At 42.1% G+C, this 16,978-nt stretch overlaps 1 long non-coding RNA gene across 1 annotated transcript in view; it reads right to left on the bottom strand.

Annotated features, from left to right (window-relative positions):
* LOC128323796 (uncharacterized) overlaps nt 1-15,911 on the bottom strand; it is an 82,748-nt gene extending 66,837 nt beyond the window's left edge. Inside the window, exon 1 of the long non-coding RNA XR_008306467.1 lies at nt 15,772-15,911. This is a non-coding gene — a long non-coding RNA (uncharacterized LOC128323796). The remainder of the gene's footprint in view (nt 1-15,771) is intronic.
* Between the last annotated feature and the right edge of the window lie 1,067 nt (nt 15,912-16,978).

Genomic DNA, 16,978 nt, shown 5'->3' on the forward strand with positions numbered 1-16,978 from the left:
ATCCCAAAGAGAAGCATATAATGTGCTGTGTCTCATAGTTCATGGAGCTGGAATGTAGGGACCGGACCAGCACCGAGGGGGGGGTCTCCATTTAAGGGCGGAGGGGTAGAACTTACCCCTCCCACCGCTTTTCCCCCTCCAACGCTGAAGCTGCCAGCCAGGTCTCTGGGGCACTAACCAGTCCGGAGGCCATGTTGGAGGCCTCCGGACTGGTTCGGATCCGGACCGGACCGGACCAGTCCGGCAGCCTGGCACTGGGGGGTGTGTGTCTCCCTTTAAGGGTGGGGGGGGGGGTAGAACTTACCGCTCCTGCCGCTCTTCCCCCTACATCACAGCGCCGCCGCCGCGCGCATAGTGGCGACAGGTGTGCGCGCGCATGCGTGCTAGTCAGAGGAAGACTGCCAGGCGATGACGGGGGCAGGGGCAGCAGCGAAGAACGCTGCCGCCCCAAAATCTTCAGTAAAAAAGACAGCGCCAGAGGGGGAAAAGCGGCGAGAGGGGTAAGTTCTACCCCCCGCCCTTAAAGGGAGACACCCCCCTCAGTGCTGGTCCGGACTACCAGCACATCCCTGCTGGAATGCAAGATAAGGAAAGATCTTTATGCTGATCTGCACACAAAGTATATTGGGCACTCAACCCAATTGAGGTATATTTTTTTGTTTCTCTTGCGTTTCTGTCTTAAAGCACATAGTGAGCTCATATGAACCTGCTTATTCTTCAGCACTTGTTCTGACACTGAGGACATGAGTCAGCACTGCCAGCTACCTGTCTTTGTTGTTACAACTGTAGGAAGCTTAAAGAGCTGCAATCTTAAATATGGATTTCTATGATGAAGTCTGAGAACTTCTCATTTCTTTATCATACTTCCCTTTCTCTCTTTCACTAGGTACTTTTTCTCTCCTCATGTAGAACTACTTTTGGGAGGATTAAGGCAACCATGGTATTCATTGGATTACTGCAGTAAGCACATGTCAAATTCAGATTACATTATGTATTTAGAGCATTTCTTGATATTGAAGTAAATGGGACCACTCCTGCTTGCCGACAGTTCTATGTACGTCAGGAATCCCCACCCTTGGGTCCCCAGCTGTTGTTAAACTGCAACTCCCATCATTCCCACCTACAATGGTCTTTGGCCTAGAACAGCTCCACAAAATAGGGGGGCTAAAAATCCCTGGTATATGCAAAGGAGAACCCCCATGTGCATCATTACTCAGCAGGATCAAGGCCCATCAACATTCACTGCAGTGAAGCCCTTTCCTAAGTAACATATGCTAACATCCAGGATTTGCCTGGGGTAGAACATCTTAGCCATGTTTCTATAGAATGTTGTGACAAAGGAAAATAATATGGAATATGAAACCCCTGATTCAAAACAATCCCTCAAAAGAACAAACAGTGAAGAAGGTGGGCTATTACTTCACTCAAGCACTACTGATCTGTTGATATTAGAAGCAGCAATATTTTTTCAACATCATAACTTAACAACATAATATGACAGCATCTATACAACTAATTAGCATAAATCAACATAATATCCACTTTGTAGCATTATGGTATTGAAACGTTCATCTTGAATAGTAGGGGTGACAGAGGCAAGGACAACAAATGATAAATTCTTATGGAACTTCACCAGATGAAAGAGAGAATGAATGTGTGTGTATATATGTGTGTGTGTGTGTGTGCGCGCGCATGTGCACACACCCAAATGTATAAATCATACAACTTCTCATAGTTTAGTAATGCTACATTTCTGTACATGATGCATTACTTACATAGACCTTTCTTATTACTGGTGTCAACAAAGATAACAATGGATTTTTCTGAAAAGTTTACTAGACTGAAGAATAAATTGACTCGTTTTTTTCTCTAAATGAGTTCATTTTTATTTCTAAGCACATCTGCATGCCTTCAGGAGCCCAAAGGGTCACCATGCATGAAGTTACTTGAATACAGACTGCTATAAAAATATATGCAAATATCATTCCATGCCAGACCTCAAAGCTTGAACAACAGATTAAACAGAATGTAAACTTTGGAAATAAGGTGTAAGAAATAACAACCTTACATGGCACTTCCATCACTTTAGATAACATTTTAGTAACAATTGTAATATCAAGGGCCTTTTTTCTCTTCTAAGACGAAAAATATGCATTCCCTCCATGTTCCATTCACTTTTCAGTGTTTCTCATTTACAGAACTACATTTTAATCCCTCCCACTAGGTGACTCCACACATGATCTTCCCATATCTGCAACCCAGCAAGATCATTTCAGTATCAGCTAAACACCTACAGCATCATAAGTGGCAACATCCTGCTCTCAGTTCTTGCCAATATTCCCAAGTTGTGTTCCCTCCTGCTTCTGCTAAGCATAACCTGGGCACTCGCAACCTGGAAAAGATTACAATCTGAGGGGAAAGAACTTTCAGGAACATGGTACCCAAACGGGAATACAGATGAGGATTACAAACGGGACAATTTCATATTCCAGTCCTAGTAAACCAGGATAGCTGAGCAAGCAGCTGCAGCTGACACACGATTGGAAAAACAAGGTTAGGAGAGCAGAATTATCCAGATCTGAAGCTCGGTATGCAGGTTTGCTGCCATGGTGCCTCCAGAATCTGCCTGATCCTGGCAATTCACACATATATGCAAAACCAGGCTGGTTAGCCCTGATTTGCACATGTGTGTGAATAGCCTCATTGTGTGAAAGCAGTCATAGGACTGTAAACGTTAGCTGAATTATCCAGATAGGAATTATCCAGAATTATACTGAAAGCAATTGTTTGCATGTGCTAAAGCCCAGTACTATATTTCACTGGAAGGGCCTGTTCAGACAGTCTTACTAAGGCACATCATTTCTGCTGAACTAATTTCACCATACCATGTTTTGCCAGTGTAGCCATGAACTGAGAACTGAATTACCAAATATTTCAAAACCAATCTTCAAAGTAGGTATTGGGGTAACAACTCCCTTCAGATATTAAAATGTATGAGGAGCACAGTGGGACTACACCTGCTAACACATTCCCTGCTGCCAATGTACCTACCACTCATGCCCCTCCTACAAACATTGGCAGCTGCCTTATACGGAGTCAGACAATTGGTCCAGCTAGCTCAGTATTGTCTTCACAGACTGGCGGCGGCTTCTCCAAGGTTGCAGGCAGGAATCTCTCCCAGCCCTATCTTGGAGATGCCAGGGAGGGAACTTGGAACCTTCTGCATGCAAGTATGAAGGTGCTCTTCCAGAGCGGATCCATCCCCTGAGCAAAAAACCTTACAGTGCTCACACAGGTAGCCTCCCATTCAACTGCAAATCAGAGTGGACCCTTCTTCGAAAAGGGGACAATTCATGCTTGCCACCACAAGACCAGCACTCCTCCCTCATTCTTTCTCCATTCAGCATTGGTCAGAAGAGACATGTACTGAACAAAAGGAGGATTTCTTTCCATGACTGAGAACCTTGGAATGGTCACTCACTTCTGAAGATGCTGAACATAGGGGTAACTGGAGGCATAGCTAGCCACATTCTTCATGGAACACAGTCTTTCTTTCTCTTCCATCCTTCACAGTACCTCTAGTTTCCTACAATATTTGCTATGTGGTAGAAATGATGGATTCAAATGTATGTATGTATGTATGTATGTATGTATGTACAGTATGTATATGTATTTATTTGTTTATTTATTTATTTAATACATTTTTATACCGCCCAAAACGCAAGTTCTCTGGGCAGTTTACAAAACAATAAAAACAGCCAATAAAAGATTAAAACACAGCAATTAAAATTAAACAGTTAAAACTATTAAAACACAACTAAAACTGTATCTAATTAAAAGCCTGGATGAACAAAAGTGTCTTGACTGCCCTTTTAAAAGCTGTAAGAGATGGGGAGGCTCTTATTTCAGCAGGAATTTAGCAACAGAACCCTAATTAAGATACTTGTTCAGCAAGAACAAGTCTTATGTGGATCCTCTTTCTGAAGCTTATAAACTGCCTTATACTGAGATAGATAATTGGTCCTCTAACTCAGTATTATCTCCACTGGTGAGCAGAAAGAGGCCTTCAGAATGGGGGTTTGCCCAGCTCTAGCTGGAGATGCCAGCCAGGAACTGAACATGGGATCTTCTGCAAGCCATGTGCTCTTCCACCAAGCTACAGCTCCATCCCCATCCACCTCATCAGATCACTAACATGCCAAAGAATATGGGGTGAAACTTTTATATCCAGACCCCAGGAATGCATATTTGGTTTTCCAAGGAGTACGAGATCCCTACGTGCAGCTTCTAACTGGTGAACTCACTTCACTACTCCTTCCCAAACAGTTGATAGATACTGTCAAAACTAGCCACTCTACTAGCTACCTACACGCACATTTCTAAGTGCCAACTGCATCACACAACCCACCGCGGTGTACACAGAGCTGTAGCTTGAGAGCAAGGTTCCACAAAATGAAAACCTCATGTCAATCAACAAACAAATGTCCCACTGAATTTAAAGATCTGCAAAGCTGAAGTGATACAATTAAGAATTTAAGTATTCTAGGATTGTAAAGGAAACAGAAGCAATAGCACTCCTCTTTAGATGGATAGGAGCATTGTTCTGTGAGTTTTCTATTAAAGTAAACTCACAGAACCATGCTCCTGTGCTGTATAAGGGTCTGCGGAAATGATAAAGAAATGTCGTAAGTTGAAAAAGGGGTGCACGTTTTCTAAAACCACAGTACTTGATGCTATCTGATTGCCTCATTTTGCAGGCAGCTAGTGAGCTGCTCTTGAGGCCAAGTGTGTATCTCTCCATTAAATGCCCAAAGTGCAAAATAAGACATGAAGTGCAGTTCTCCTATAATGGATTCAGAAGGGGAGGAGATAAGGAGAATCATTTCAACACCAGGTGCAGTGTTCTCCCTGTTGTGTACTGTGGGGAGGGGGACATAGTTGCAGCCATTTATCATTTGTGGACATCATGACATTGGTTTATTATTCTACTTCCCATTGCATTCTGGGATCCTTATTCTAGTCTTTCACCTGATCAACTGTATCTTCAGCACAAGTCGCTGTCTCTCTCAGTGATAAGGCAGGTGCAAAAGAGGCTATTTTTGCATACAGTGCTGAGCTGACATAATATCTTTGTCACAGGAGACTAGGTAGCTTCCATTATGGGGCCACAATGCAAAGTAAGGTTGAAAAAGGAATGCCTTCATGAGGTATGTGGTATGCTTAAATTGAAACCTCCTGACAGTACCTTTACTAGAAGTAGCAGTATGTGAATTACCAGTTAATTAGAAGACTAGATTCAATGTCTTGAGAAGAGGAAGAGCACTGAATCCTACAAGTTACCTAGATATGCTCTCACAGGGTGGGTGGGTGCACACACACACACACACACACTCAGCACATTTCTTGAAGAAAATACAATCAACAGAAGTTACCTCAGCAGATGCTGTAAAAGTTAGTCCATAAATTGAAAGTTATCCGTAGTTAGTGTTTTGAATATTTTGAGCAATATTTTTCAAGAAATGTTGCAGAGGCAAACAGAAAACGTATTTCTTGCAGATAAATAGTGTAAGGTAATACATTGTATTGGGAATCATTCTGTCTTTATTTTCACAGGTGCAAACAGCTACACATGGGATGTGAGGCCATTAAATCCAGTCCACAATGTTCAGTTTTCCACCTTTCACCAGGTTTTAATAAAGCAGACAGAAAATGTCTAAAATAAAACTCGGCAATAGGTAGATGATTATTGCTTAGAATCCATCTATAGTACAGTATATGGATACGGACATTACATTAGAACCCTGCACAGAGTCTTCTCAATACACAGAAGCTAGCACAGGGGTGTAGCTATAATTGAGCGGATGGGTTCAAAGAACCCGGGCCCTCCAGCTCCTGAGAGCACCCCAGCTCCACTCCTCCCTATTTACTTCATTATCTCCCCCACTCCAAGGGGCCACTGGGGAGAAGGGTGAACATGGACCCTCTCTTCCCTAGCTACACCCCTGAGATAGCACAAAACTGCACCTTGGCTGTATTTGTGCCACTGAAGGTTAAGCCAATCCAGAAAATCCAGGTAGTGAAGCCCTTATGCTAGAATGCCTTGCCTTCAATGTCAGTGAAATCTGTTTCAGCAGATAGCAGGCAGGCTTCACATCTGAAATCTGGAAATAATGTACACATGAACTTTGAAAATGCTAAATGAGCAAAGAGACACTTTTAAAAGTGGTGACACTCATATTTAGTAGTGGGAAAGTAACTGTTACTATCCAAACCCAGCATAGCATTTTTCCAGCGCTGTTGCTGGTGTCTGCCTTGTAGTGGTGGTTGCTTTCAGACTGCAGGTCGTTTTGGGACAAGGAATCATTCTTATTTCTTTTTCTATGGAAACTGCTTTGTGAACATTTTGGTTGAAAAGCAGTATATCGATATTAATAATGAATAAAATAAAATAAGACAAGGTGTAATACATGCATATCACGTGCAATGCCTTGTATGTGCTTTGCCTGATTTCCGCAATCTTTCCGCAAACACACACTTCTTTGAAGAAGGGTGTTTGTATATCCATGGCATACGGTATGCCCATGTTGCTGCAGAAGAATGTGTCTGCATTCACTGCCACATTTGCAACACGTATACTAGTCCAGAATGCTTTGAGAATCTGGGTTTAGTTCTCATGGTTCCCACTTGCGTGCTTTAGCAGAAATAATTCTAACTATAGAGGAACAAACATGTACACCTGATACTAATATTTTACCCTTTCTTAGTAACATTTATGAGTAGAACCCATTACTGTTTTACTATTTTGAAATAAGAGTTATTTCATTTAAAAAAAAAAAACCCTTTCATTTCTAGAACTTCATTGTTTTTCCCCTGCTTTCCTTTCTCGCCTCATACTGTGTATATCAGAGAAGGCCAACGTTATTTCAGTATTGACTTTTATTTTGATGAATGCGCTTCTATTTCATTTATTCTTTATTTGTACAGAAACTACACAGTATTTTTATATTGTTCCCTACTTCCTTTTTGATTAAACTGTTTTATTTGATTTTCCAGAAATAAAGCAGCAGAGAGGAAAACCACAGATGTAGTCAGTGCCCTGACTTTTGATGCATTCTTCCTAGAAAAAAACTAAAGGTTCATGATGCAGCAGTTTTGCTGAAGCTAAGCAGGTCTGGGTCTGGTCAGTACCTGGTCTGGATCACTTAGAAATTCTGTGTTTGCCACTTTGAGTTCCCTGATGGAAAATGGTAACATTAATTTTTTCAATGTAACATTTAAACACATAGAAAAACCCTCATGCCTATGGGATACTCAAAAGGCTAAAGGAATATACTCATTAATGAACACGGTAGTTGCTACAGGTTTTTAACAGTTGTGGATTGGCTTAATCCACAGCAGCCCTAGTGGCAATGTGCACCACTGCAGTTAAATATATGCATCAATAAATAAAAATATAGGGCATAGCCAGATGTTACTGCCTAGCTTCCCATGAGATCTCTAATCCTATCCTTGCCATAAGAAACATCTGTCTCAAAGACTTTCGGATGCTGCATGGGCCATGAAACAACTATGATCCACAGAAGTTGGCATAGAAAAGGTCCCAAATTCTACACAGAGGCTTCTTTTGGGATAATGTTAAAGGGAAGAACATTGTTAATTACATTGTTTAGTATTAAGGCCATTCTACAATTTTAAAACTGATAACATTTAGTGGTAGTAAAATTAAGATGATGAAATAAATCTAGGGAAATGACTACACTAATGCAGGGTTCACATATAGCACAGAACTGGTGGTTCAGCTGAGCATCCACAGGTACACACATGACCCTACCTCTGGTCTTGGGAACAATATGCTGAGATTGGACATGACATGCAAACCCACCAATCTGCAGACTGCCTTGGCTGAACTGCTGGTTTAGTGCTATGTGAACCTGGACAATATTGTTATGACAAACCTTGATTTGTATTTATCATCATATTTACAAGCCTGAAAATTCAACAAGAAACTGCTGATTGAAAGAAGATTGTGCTTTAATCATGAAGTATATTTGAATATTTGGAAATAGTTGTTATACATTATTATGTGTTCCTGACAAGCTATTGTTTGAACATCAGTTCTGAATTCTAAGTATAAAAAAATAGTAATGAATAGAGCTGTACAATGGAACAGATCCTTGGAGGTGCTGGCTTTTAATGCCTCAATCTTATCCACAATTACATAGGAGTAAATTTCATGAAAATTAGTGGAACTTACTTATATAAACACACAAGGGATCACACTGTCAATCTCTTTTTAATTTTGTGAGATTTACATTTCTGACAACCCAATCAATCATTTAATCTGGTTTTCAGGTATTTCAATTTAAAGTTATTTAATCCCATTATCCACAGTAAAGCATATTATATGTGCCAACCCAGTAGTATTTTGATTATTTCTCCTTCTTTGAAAAGAAATCCTTAAGGCTTTTTTTTCCAGAAACTGGCCTGAAAATTTCTTATATCACGATGTGCCCTGATCATCCCATGAATTCCAAAAGCAGAAAAGGGATCTGTTTGAAATAATGGTCCGAATGTTGGGCAGCAATATGAGGGTGGCAGATGAAAGGCTTCTTCTGCACCAAGAGGCTGGTGCCTAATAGGTGTTTGCACAAAACCAGCTTGGCCTATTTCATTTGCATTCAAACCCAATTTGAACCAGGGAGGGTAGGTTTGGTTTTGGTTTTGCTCGAACCCTCCCTGGTTCAGTTCGAACACAATTGAACCGGTTCTAAATAGAACTGGACTGGAATCGGACAGATTCCAGATGGTGTCGATTGGAGACTGTTGCTCGTCAAAATCTGAGCTAAAGTATGGTGTCCCTCAAGGCTCCATACTTTCTCCAATGCTCTTTAACATCTACATGAAACCGCTGGGAGAGATCATCAGGGGATTTGGAGCGGGGTGTTATCAGTATGCTGATGACACCCAAATCTACTTCTCCATGTCAACTTCTTCAGGAGATGGCATAACTTCCCTAAATGCTTGCCTGGAAGCAGTAATGGGCTGGATGAGGGAGAATAAACTGAAACTGAATCCAGATAAGATGGAGGTACTTATTGTGCAGGGTCAGAACTCTAGACAAGATTTTGATCTCCCTGTTCTAGATGGGGTCACACTTCCCCAAAAGGAACAGGTTCGCAGTCTGGGAGTACTTCTGGATCCACACCTCTCCCTGGTTTCTCAGGTTGAGGCGGTGGCCAGGGGTGCTTTCTATCAGCTTCGGCTGATAAGCCAGCTGCATCCATTTCTTGAGATGAATGACCTCAAAACAGTGGTACATATGTTGGTAACCTCCAGACTTCATTTCTGCAATGCGCTCTATGTGGGACTGCCTTTGTACGCAATCCAGAAGCTTCAGTTGGTACAGAACGCGGTGGCCAGGTTGGTCTCTGGGTCATCTCGGAGAGACAACATCACTCCTTTGTTGATAGAGTTATACTGGCTGCCAATAGGTTTCTGGGCAAAATACAAAGTGCTTGTCATAACTTATAAAGCCCTAAATGGCTTAGGCCCTGGGTATCTAAGAAAACGTCTTCATTATGATCCCCACTGCCCATTGAGGTCGTCCGGAGAGCTCCGTCTCCAGTTGCCGCCAGCTCGGCTGGTGACCACACTGGGACGGGCTTTCTCAGTTGCTGCCCTGAGACTGTGGAATGTACTCCCTACTGAGATATGATCCTCGCCATCTCTGACAATTTTTAGAAAGCATTTGAAAACCCACCTCTTCACCCAAACTTTTTCTGTTCTTTAAATGTTTAAGGTTTTAATTCGTGGTGATTTTTAAATTGTTAAATTGTTTTAAAGTTTTTGTATTTTTTAACTTGTTTTATACTATTGTTAACCACCCAGAGATGAAAGTTTGGGGTGGTGTACAAATGTAATAAATAAATAAATAAATAATCCCCCAGTGAGGCTTTACCTTGGCATGGTTGTGGGGCATGCGTGCTCTGAGGAAGGTGAGAGCTATGCCAGAGGTCCAACCATACTGGACAGGTCTCACCAGAGGAGCCAGACAAAGAGTGCCTCTCCCATCAACAATATGGTGAGAGGTAACTTTAATAAATCTATACCGGATCTGTCGTCGCTTGGGTCAACAAGGACCACCCCAGGTGCTGGAGCCCCTGGACATCTGGAGGCAAGTGGGCAACAGGACTCAGCATCTTCAGTTACACAACCAGGGCTGGAGACTGCAAGGTTACTGGAAGAAACATCGCTTAACCAAAAAATATATAGGAAAAATGCCAACAAGAAAATAATGATCTGCTCTTACAAGTCTAGTCCAACTAGAAGAGGTTATTTAAAAAGAATGTACCAAATTTGGAAAGAGAAGCATCCAGATAGAGAAATAACAGAACAAAGGCTAGCAGACCAGAAAAGATTCATAATAAGAAATAAAGTATTCACAGGAGTTGAGCTGGAAGAACTGCAAAGAACAACACAGGCTCAAGACATGGAAGAAGAATTACCACTAACTGAAGCAGTTGCTCAGGCGCAGGTGGAGGTGGTGTTGGAAATAGAGGATGCCACTGACAGATCAGTGGACCTGTCAAAAAAGAAAGTAGTACATCACCTAAATGGAAGATTAGATTAGAAAATAAAATCTCCAGGCTTAGATCAGTAAATTGAAAGATATGAAAGACAAGAAGCTGAAGAATGAAAACACCAAACAGTATCTGATCCAAAAATACCACCTAGATTCAAGGAAAATCAGAGAAGTCCTGGAAATAATAAAGCAGCAAATAACAGCAATGTCAAAGAAGATTAGCAGATACCAAGCCAGAATTACACAACACAGGCACAATCTCCAATTCCAGTAGAATCAGAGACGTTTCTACCAAAGCATAGAAGGAGAAACGGCAAGAAACCTAGAAACACCAAATAAAGAAGAAACAGTGCAGTTCTGGGGGAAATTATGGGACAATCCAATAGATTATAATAAAAAAGCAAGCTGGATGAAAGAGGTCGAAAAATGTAACCAACAAATGCAAAATCTAATAATAACAGCAGAATTAATAAGTGAAAGAGCAAAGAAAATTAAAAATTGGTCTGCTCCAGGGGAGGATGAACTGCATGGCTTTTGGCTTAAACACCTAACAAGCCTCCATAAACAACTATCAAAACAGTTCAATCACATTTTGCAAGGAGGTGATATTGAACAATGGCTAACAACTGGGAAAACTCATCTCATCATGAAAGACCCAGCAAAAGGTGCAGTTCCAAGTAATTATAGACCAATAACCTGCTTGCCAACCATGTTCATATTATTAACTGGAATAATAGCAGATGAAGTGATGCAACACTTTTTAACTAACAAACAGCTTCCAGTTGAACAGAAAGGAAATTGCCCGAACACCAGAGGCACAAAAGACCAGCTGCTGATTGACAAAATGATTATAGAAAATTGCAAGAGAAGAAAAACAAATCTAAGTGTTGCATGGATTGACTACAAGAAAGCCTTCGACTCATTGCCTCACACATGGATACTAAAATGTTTAGAAACAACTGGTGTCAGCAAAAACATTCAGATATTTATTTTTAAAAAGCAATGAGCATGTGGAGTACACAGTTAACAATCCATGGTGAGACACTTGGACAGGTTAGCATTAGAAGAGGTATTTTCCAAAGGGACTCACTATCCCCTCTGTTGTTTGTAATCGCCATGATCCCACTTTCACAAATACTAAACAAAACAGGCCTCGGATACCAAACATCTAAAACATCAAGTAAAATCAACCATCTGCTGTACATGGACGATCTGAAGTTGTATGGAAAGTCCCATTCAGAAATCGAATCACTGCTAAACACTGTCCGTATATTCAGTAGCGATATAGCAATGGAGTTTGGACTAGACAAGTGTGCTGCATTAATAATGAACAGAGGGAAAATAAGAAAAACAGAAGGAATAGAACTACCCAATGGAAACAACATCAAGAACCTGGAAGAAAAAGAACATTACAAATACTTGGGCATTCTCCAGGCTGATAACATTGCACACACTGGAGTTAAAAGAAAAATTGGAAGTGAATACATCAGGAGAGTTAGAAAAATCCTCAAGTCCAAACTCAATGGCGGGAACACCATACAAGCCACAAACACCTGGGCTAGACCTGTTATCAGATACACTGCAGGAATAATAGACTGGACCCAGGCAGAGCTAGAGACGCTAGATCGTAAGACCAGGAAAATCATGACCATCAATCATGCTCTGCAACCCCGCAGTGATGTAGATAGGCTATATCTCCCTCACAGCTCAGGTGGAAGAGGAATGCTGCAAGTCCATCGAACAGTCGAGGAGGAGAAAAGAGGCCTTGAAGAATATATCAAGGACAGTGAAGAAGATGCACTTCAAATGGTCAATAATGAGAAACTTTTCAACATCAATGAAACAAAGCAGGCCTACAAGAAAAAAACAAGTCAATTATCGAGCAGAAAAATGGAAAAATAAGCCACTGCATGTTCAATATTTGCACAATATAACTGGGAAATCAGACATCACCAAGACCTGGCAATGGCTTAAGAATGGCAACTTGAAGAAAGAAACAATGGGTTTAATACTGGCTGCAAGAACAGGCACTAAGAACAAATGCAATAAGAGCAAAAGTAGAAAGGTCAACAACAAACAGCAAGTGCCACCTTTGTAAAGAAGCAGATGAAACCATTGACCACCTAATCAGCTGTTGTAAAAAGATCGCACAGACTGACTACAAACAAAGGCATGACAAGGTAGCAGGGATGATACACTGGAACATCTGCAAAATATACAAGCTACCTGTAGCCAAAGATTGGTGAGACCATAAAATTGAAAACGTGGTAGAAAATGAAGATGCAAAAATATTATGGGACTTCCGACTACAAACAGACAAACATCTGCCACACAATACACCAGATATAACTGTAGTCGAGAAGAAAGAAAAACAAGTTAAAATAATCGACATAGCAATACCAGGGGATAGCAGAATAGAAGAAAAAGAAATAGAAAATAATCACAAAATATAAAGATCTACAAATTGAAATTGAAAGACTGTGGCAGAAAAAGACCCCAATAATTGCAGTGGTAATTGGCACTCTAGGTGCAATTCCAAAACAACTTGAAGAGCACCTCAACACCATAGGGGCCACAAAAATCACCATCAGCCAATTACAAAAAGCAACTTTACTGAGAATAGCTTATATTTTGCGACAATATCTATAATAACCAAAAGTATTGATGATAAAATTCTGGCATCCCAGGTCCTTGGGAAGGACTCGATGTCTGGATAAAACAAACCAGTCAATAACATCTGTCTGACTGTGTAAACAAGAAATAATAGGTTCTACATAGGGTATAATGGGGACTTGAACCGGCCCATTATTCCCTATGCAGAGCACCTAGGGGCACAAGGATTGTAGGCACCCATGGTTGCCTACCGCTCACCAAACACCCAAACAATCAGACACTCCTGCAATTATTGATGCATTTCTGAAGATTTTTAATTTGTTTGCATGTTCCCCATAGGGAATAAAGGGAATTTGAGGATGCCCCATATGCCCCCTTGGGAGGTGCCTGGGCACCAAAGTGGGTTTGGGGGCAAGGCACATTGCGTCACAACCACTCCCTGAAGGCCCAAGCTGGTGGGGTTATAGATATAGATATATAGATATAGATATGACTGTAGCCTATTTCAATACAATGAACAGAAATTACTCCTCCATACATAACAGTAAAACAGTGTGTGACCTAATTTGCTGTGACTTCTGACTCAGAGTTCACAGTAGATTAGGTCAGACACGGTTCTACTGTTATGAATAGGGATGTGCATGAATCAATTTTTTTGATTCGATTTGTACCCGAATAGAATCACCCCCAATTTGTTTTTTGTGTGAATCTCCACCCCCACCAAATCACCCCAGATTTTATTTGGATCCAAATCTGAAACAATTTGGGGCAAAAAGGGGTTCCAGGGGCAAAAGATTGGGGTGGGTGGTAGTGCCCAATGGGTGGAAGCTACCACCCACATTTCAAAGAAATTGGGGAAAGGGATTATTTTTTAAAAAAATTGAAGTTTAAAAAGTTTTGAGCTTTTTCTCATAGGAAGTAATGGGGATTTCAGTGGCTACATAACTCCATATGGGTGCATCAAATATGAGGAACGAACAAAGATGAACAATGATAGTGGATTCTTTGTTCATTCATCATTTTGCACCAAAGATTATGAATGAACATCTTGATGAAAGATAATGATGAATGAACATCTTTGTTCATTCATTATCTTTGGTGCAAAATGATGAATGACCAGAGAATCCACTACCATTTTGCATCAAAGAATCCACTCTCAGAACACCTCAAAAACTGAAAACAACAACAAAACTCAGTACCCCATGGGCTTGTGGGGTGGTTGGTATCCCATGTGCACTACACCACAACCTGCTCTAGTTGCATCTCCTCTCATGTGGAGTTACGGGGCTGCTGAAATCCCTATTATTCCATATTGGAAAAAGCTTAAAGATGTGCAAACTTCAAAAAATTGTTGAAAATAACCCCTCTGGTCATTTTTTTTTTTTAAATTGGGTGGTAGCTTCCACCCACTGGGCACTACCACCCAACCCACTGTGGCCACAAAATGGAGGTACAAATTTTAAAAAAATGGGTCTGAAGCTGGGCAATTTGTTTTGTACCCAAGTTTGGTGCCATTGTGCACAGGGGCAATTTGTTCTGTCTATAAATCACCCATATCAGCTAGATTTGGGTACAAATCATTTTGTACCCGATTTGATTCACACTTCCCTAGTTATGAATGGAGCAGCAATTCCCCAGAACTGGACTCCGTCATGACTTGGGCATCATCAGCTGCCCCCTCCCCCTGAGAGGTGAGAGGAGCATTGGAGAGGCCACAAAAGGGAGGAGAAATCTAGCTCCCCTGCCAGCCATCAATCCCCTGCCTTCCACTCCCACCACAGAAGCAGCTTCCCTGGCAGGAGAGCCCCCCACACTGCCAGGCTCCACATGGAGCGGCAGCACTGGTGATGTACCCAATGGGCCTGCCACTGATCCTGGACTTGACTCACCAGCAGCAGGCTCCTCCAGATAGAAGAGCCTTAGCCCCATCACTTCAACTGTGGCAAAGAACTCACCAATGGGAAGCTGTGGGACCTCATGCCGGTGCCTTCTCTGACACCCACACTGGTCTCCTGCACCAGCTTGGGGACCCCTCCCTCCTCTGCCAGCCACCCTATAGCATGCCTTGCTCGCCACATGATGCTCAGACATGACCTCTGTGGGTGTGGCCTTTAAAAAAAATTAAGCTTTTTTTAAAAAAAAGTTTTTTGGGGGGGAACAAAAAAAAAACCTATCCAAAAAACCCTAAATTAAACCATACTCCTGCCAACCTACTCCACTCACAACAAAAATACAATAAAATAAAATACAATGAGGGGCAACTAAGGGGGAACCTGTAAAAGCAAGAAATATCCTGTAAAAACAAGAGACAACTTGTAAAAAAACAGCCACAGAAAAAATTCCTCCCCCACTAGTCAGTAAGCAGCTACCAGTCAGTAATAAGTAACAGCAAAAGGGAAGAGGGTCGGGGGGGGGTGCAGGGGGTGAACCAGGGAAATGGGCCAGAGAGGCCTCTCAGGCCAAAGGGCCTGTGGCCCCCCGGAAGTGGGCACAGAGCAACAGAGACAGTCACTCACTCAGAAAACAAAAAATCCAGCAGCATCAGCACAAACACATACTCAGCCAGAGAAAATTACTTTGGAGAAGGGTGAGTAGTGGGGCAGGATGCAAAGCAAAAAAAAAGGCAGCGGAGACTGGAGAGATCTCACCACCACCGGCACAAGGCAGGCAGGCACAAGAAGTCTGCATCCAAACTCTCTCACCAGCAGCAGCCAGCAACAACATGCAGCAAGAGTGATTTCTGCTCCCTCTTTTTGGAGCCCCCACCTTTGCCCTCACCCCTGGCCAATAGGGTGCCAGTTCTCCAGGACTGGCACCACTGGGAAGCCTAGTAGAGAGTCAGAGAAATCTGGCCAATCAGTAAAGCAGGAGCTCGGCAAATGAAACCAAGGAAGACAAATGACACAAAATGGCTACTCGCGCCTAAAATGGAGGCTTGAGCCTTCAAGCCTGTTTGAACTGATTCAAACCAAACCAGGCTCAAATGGTTCGAACTCAGACTGGCATTGCCAATGCAATGCCCTGTCTGGTTCAAGTTTGAACCTTCAAACCGAACCTGTTCAAATTCAAACCTGTTTGCACACCCCTAGCACCTAACTGTAGTGAAGGCTTGTTCTGTAGCTAAGTGTTGTGGGAAGAATGGACTGCCAGAGGGAGCGCTTGGACTCCTGCTTCATAGCAGTCACCAGGACCGGGAACAGTGTGGCCAGCGTCGCCTTCCCCAGGGCTTGCAGGGATCTAGCAACTGGGCTGGGTGGCAACAGCCCTCAAGCCTCATATTTTATGTATTGTTCAGTTTTTATACCGCCTTTCATAAAACATCCCAAGACAGTTTACAAAAGTTAAAATACAGTAAAACTCCATAAAAATCCCATTTAAGAACAGGTACAAAAATAGAATAGAACCACTTAAGAATTCTAGGGCTATCTTTTATCCCAAACTTTGGGTTATCCCTTTGAGGGTAGACTTTCCTTTGCCAGTGCACATAGTGCCGCATCAGTCTGGGGCATGCCTCCCCCAATGGGCGGGGGGCGCAGCAAGGCTGAACATTTGGATGGAGTGTTTAGTGGGCGGCAGCAAGGCTGAACATTTGGATGGAGTGTTTAGTGGACAGTTGGCAGGAGCAGCACCATCCACAGGAACCTTAATAATACAGACACTGTCCAAGCAACCAGGAAAATCAAAGCCCTTCTGACCAACCAGACTCCAGACCTTAGAAAGGATGCCTGACTGGACAGCCGCACTTGCTCAAGTGTGTTATTAATGAAAGGGTTCCTCTCACAT

Source organism: Hemicordylus capensis, chromosome 4 (genome assembly GCF_027244095.1).
Source record: "Hemicordylus capensis ecotype Gifberg chromosome 4, rHemCap1.1.pri, whole genome shotgun sequence".
Taxonomy (NCBI): Eukaryota; Metazoa; Chordata; class Lepidosauria; order Squamata; family Cordylidae; genus Hemicordylus; species Hemicordylus capensis.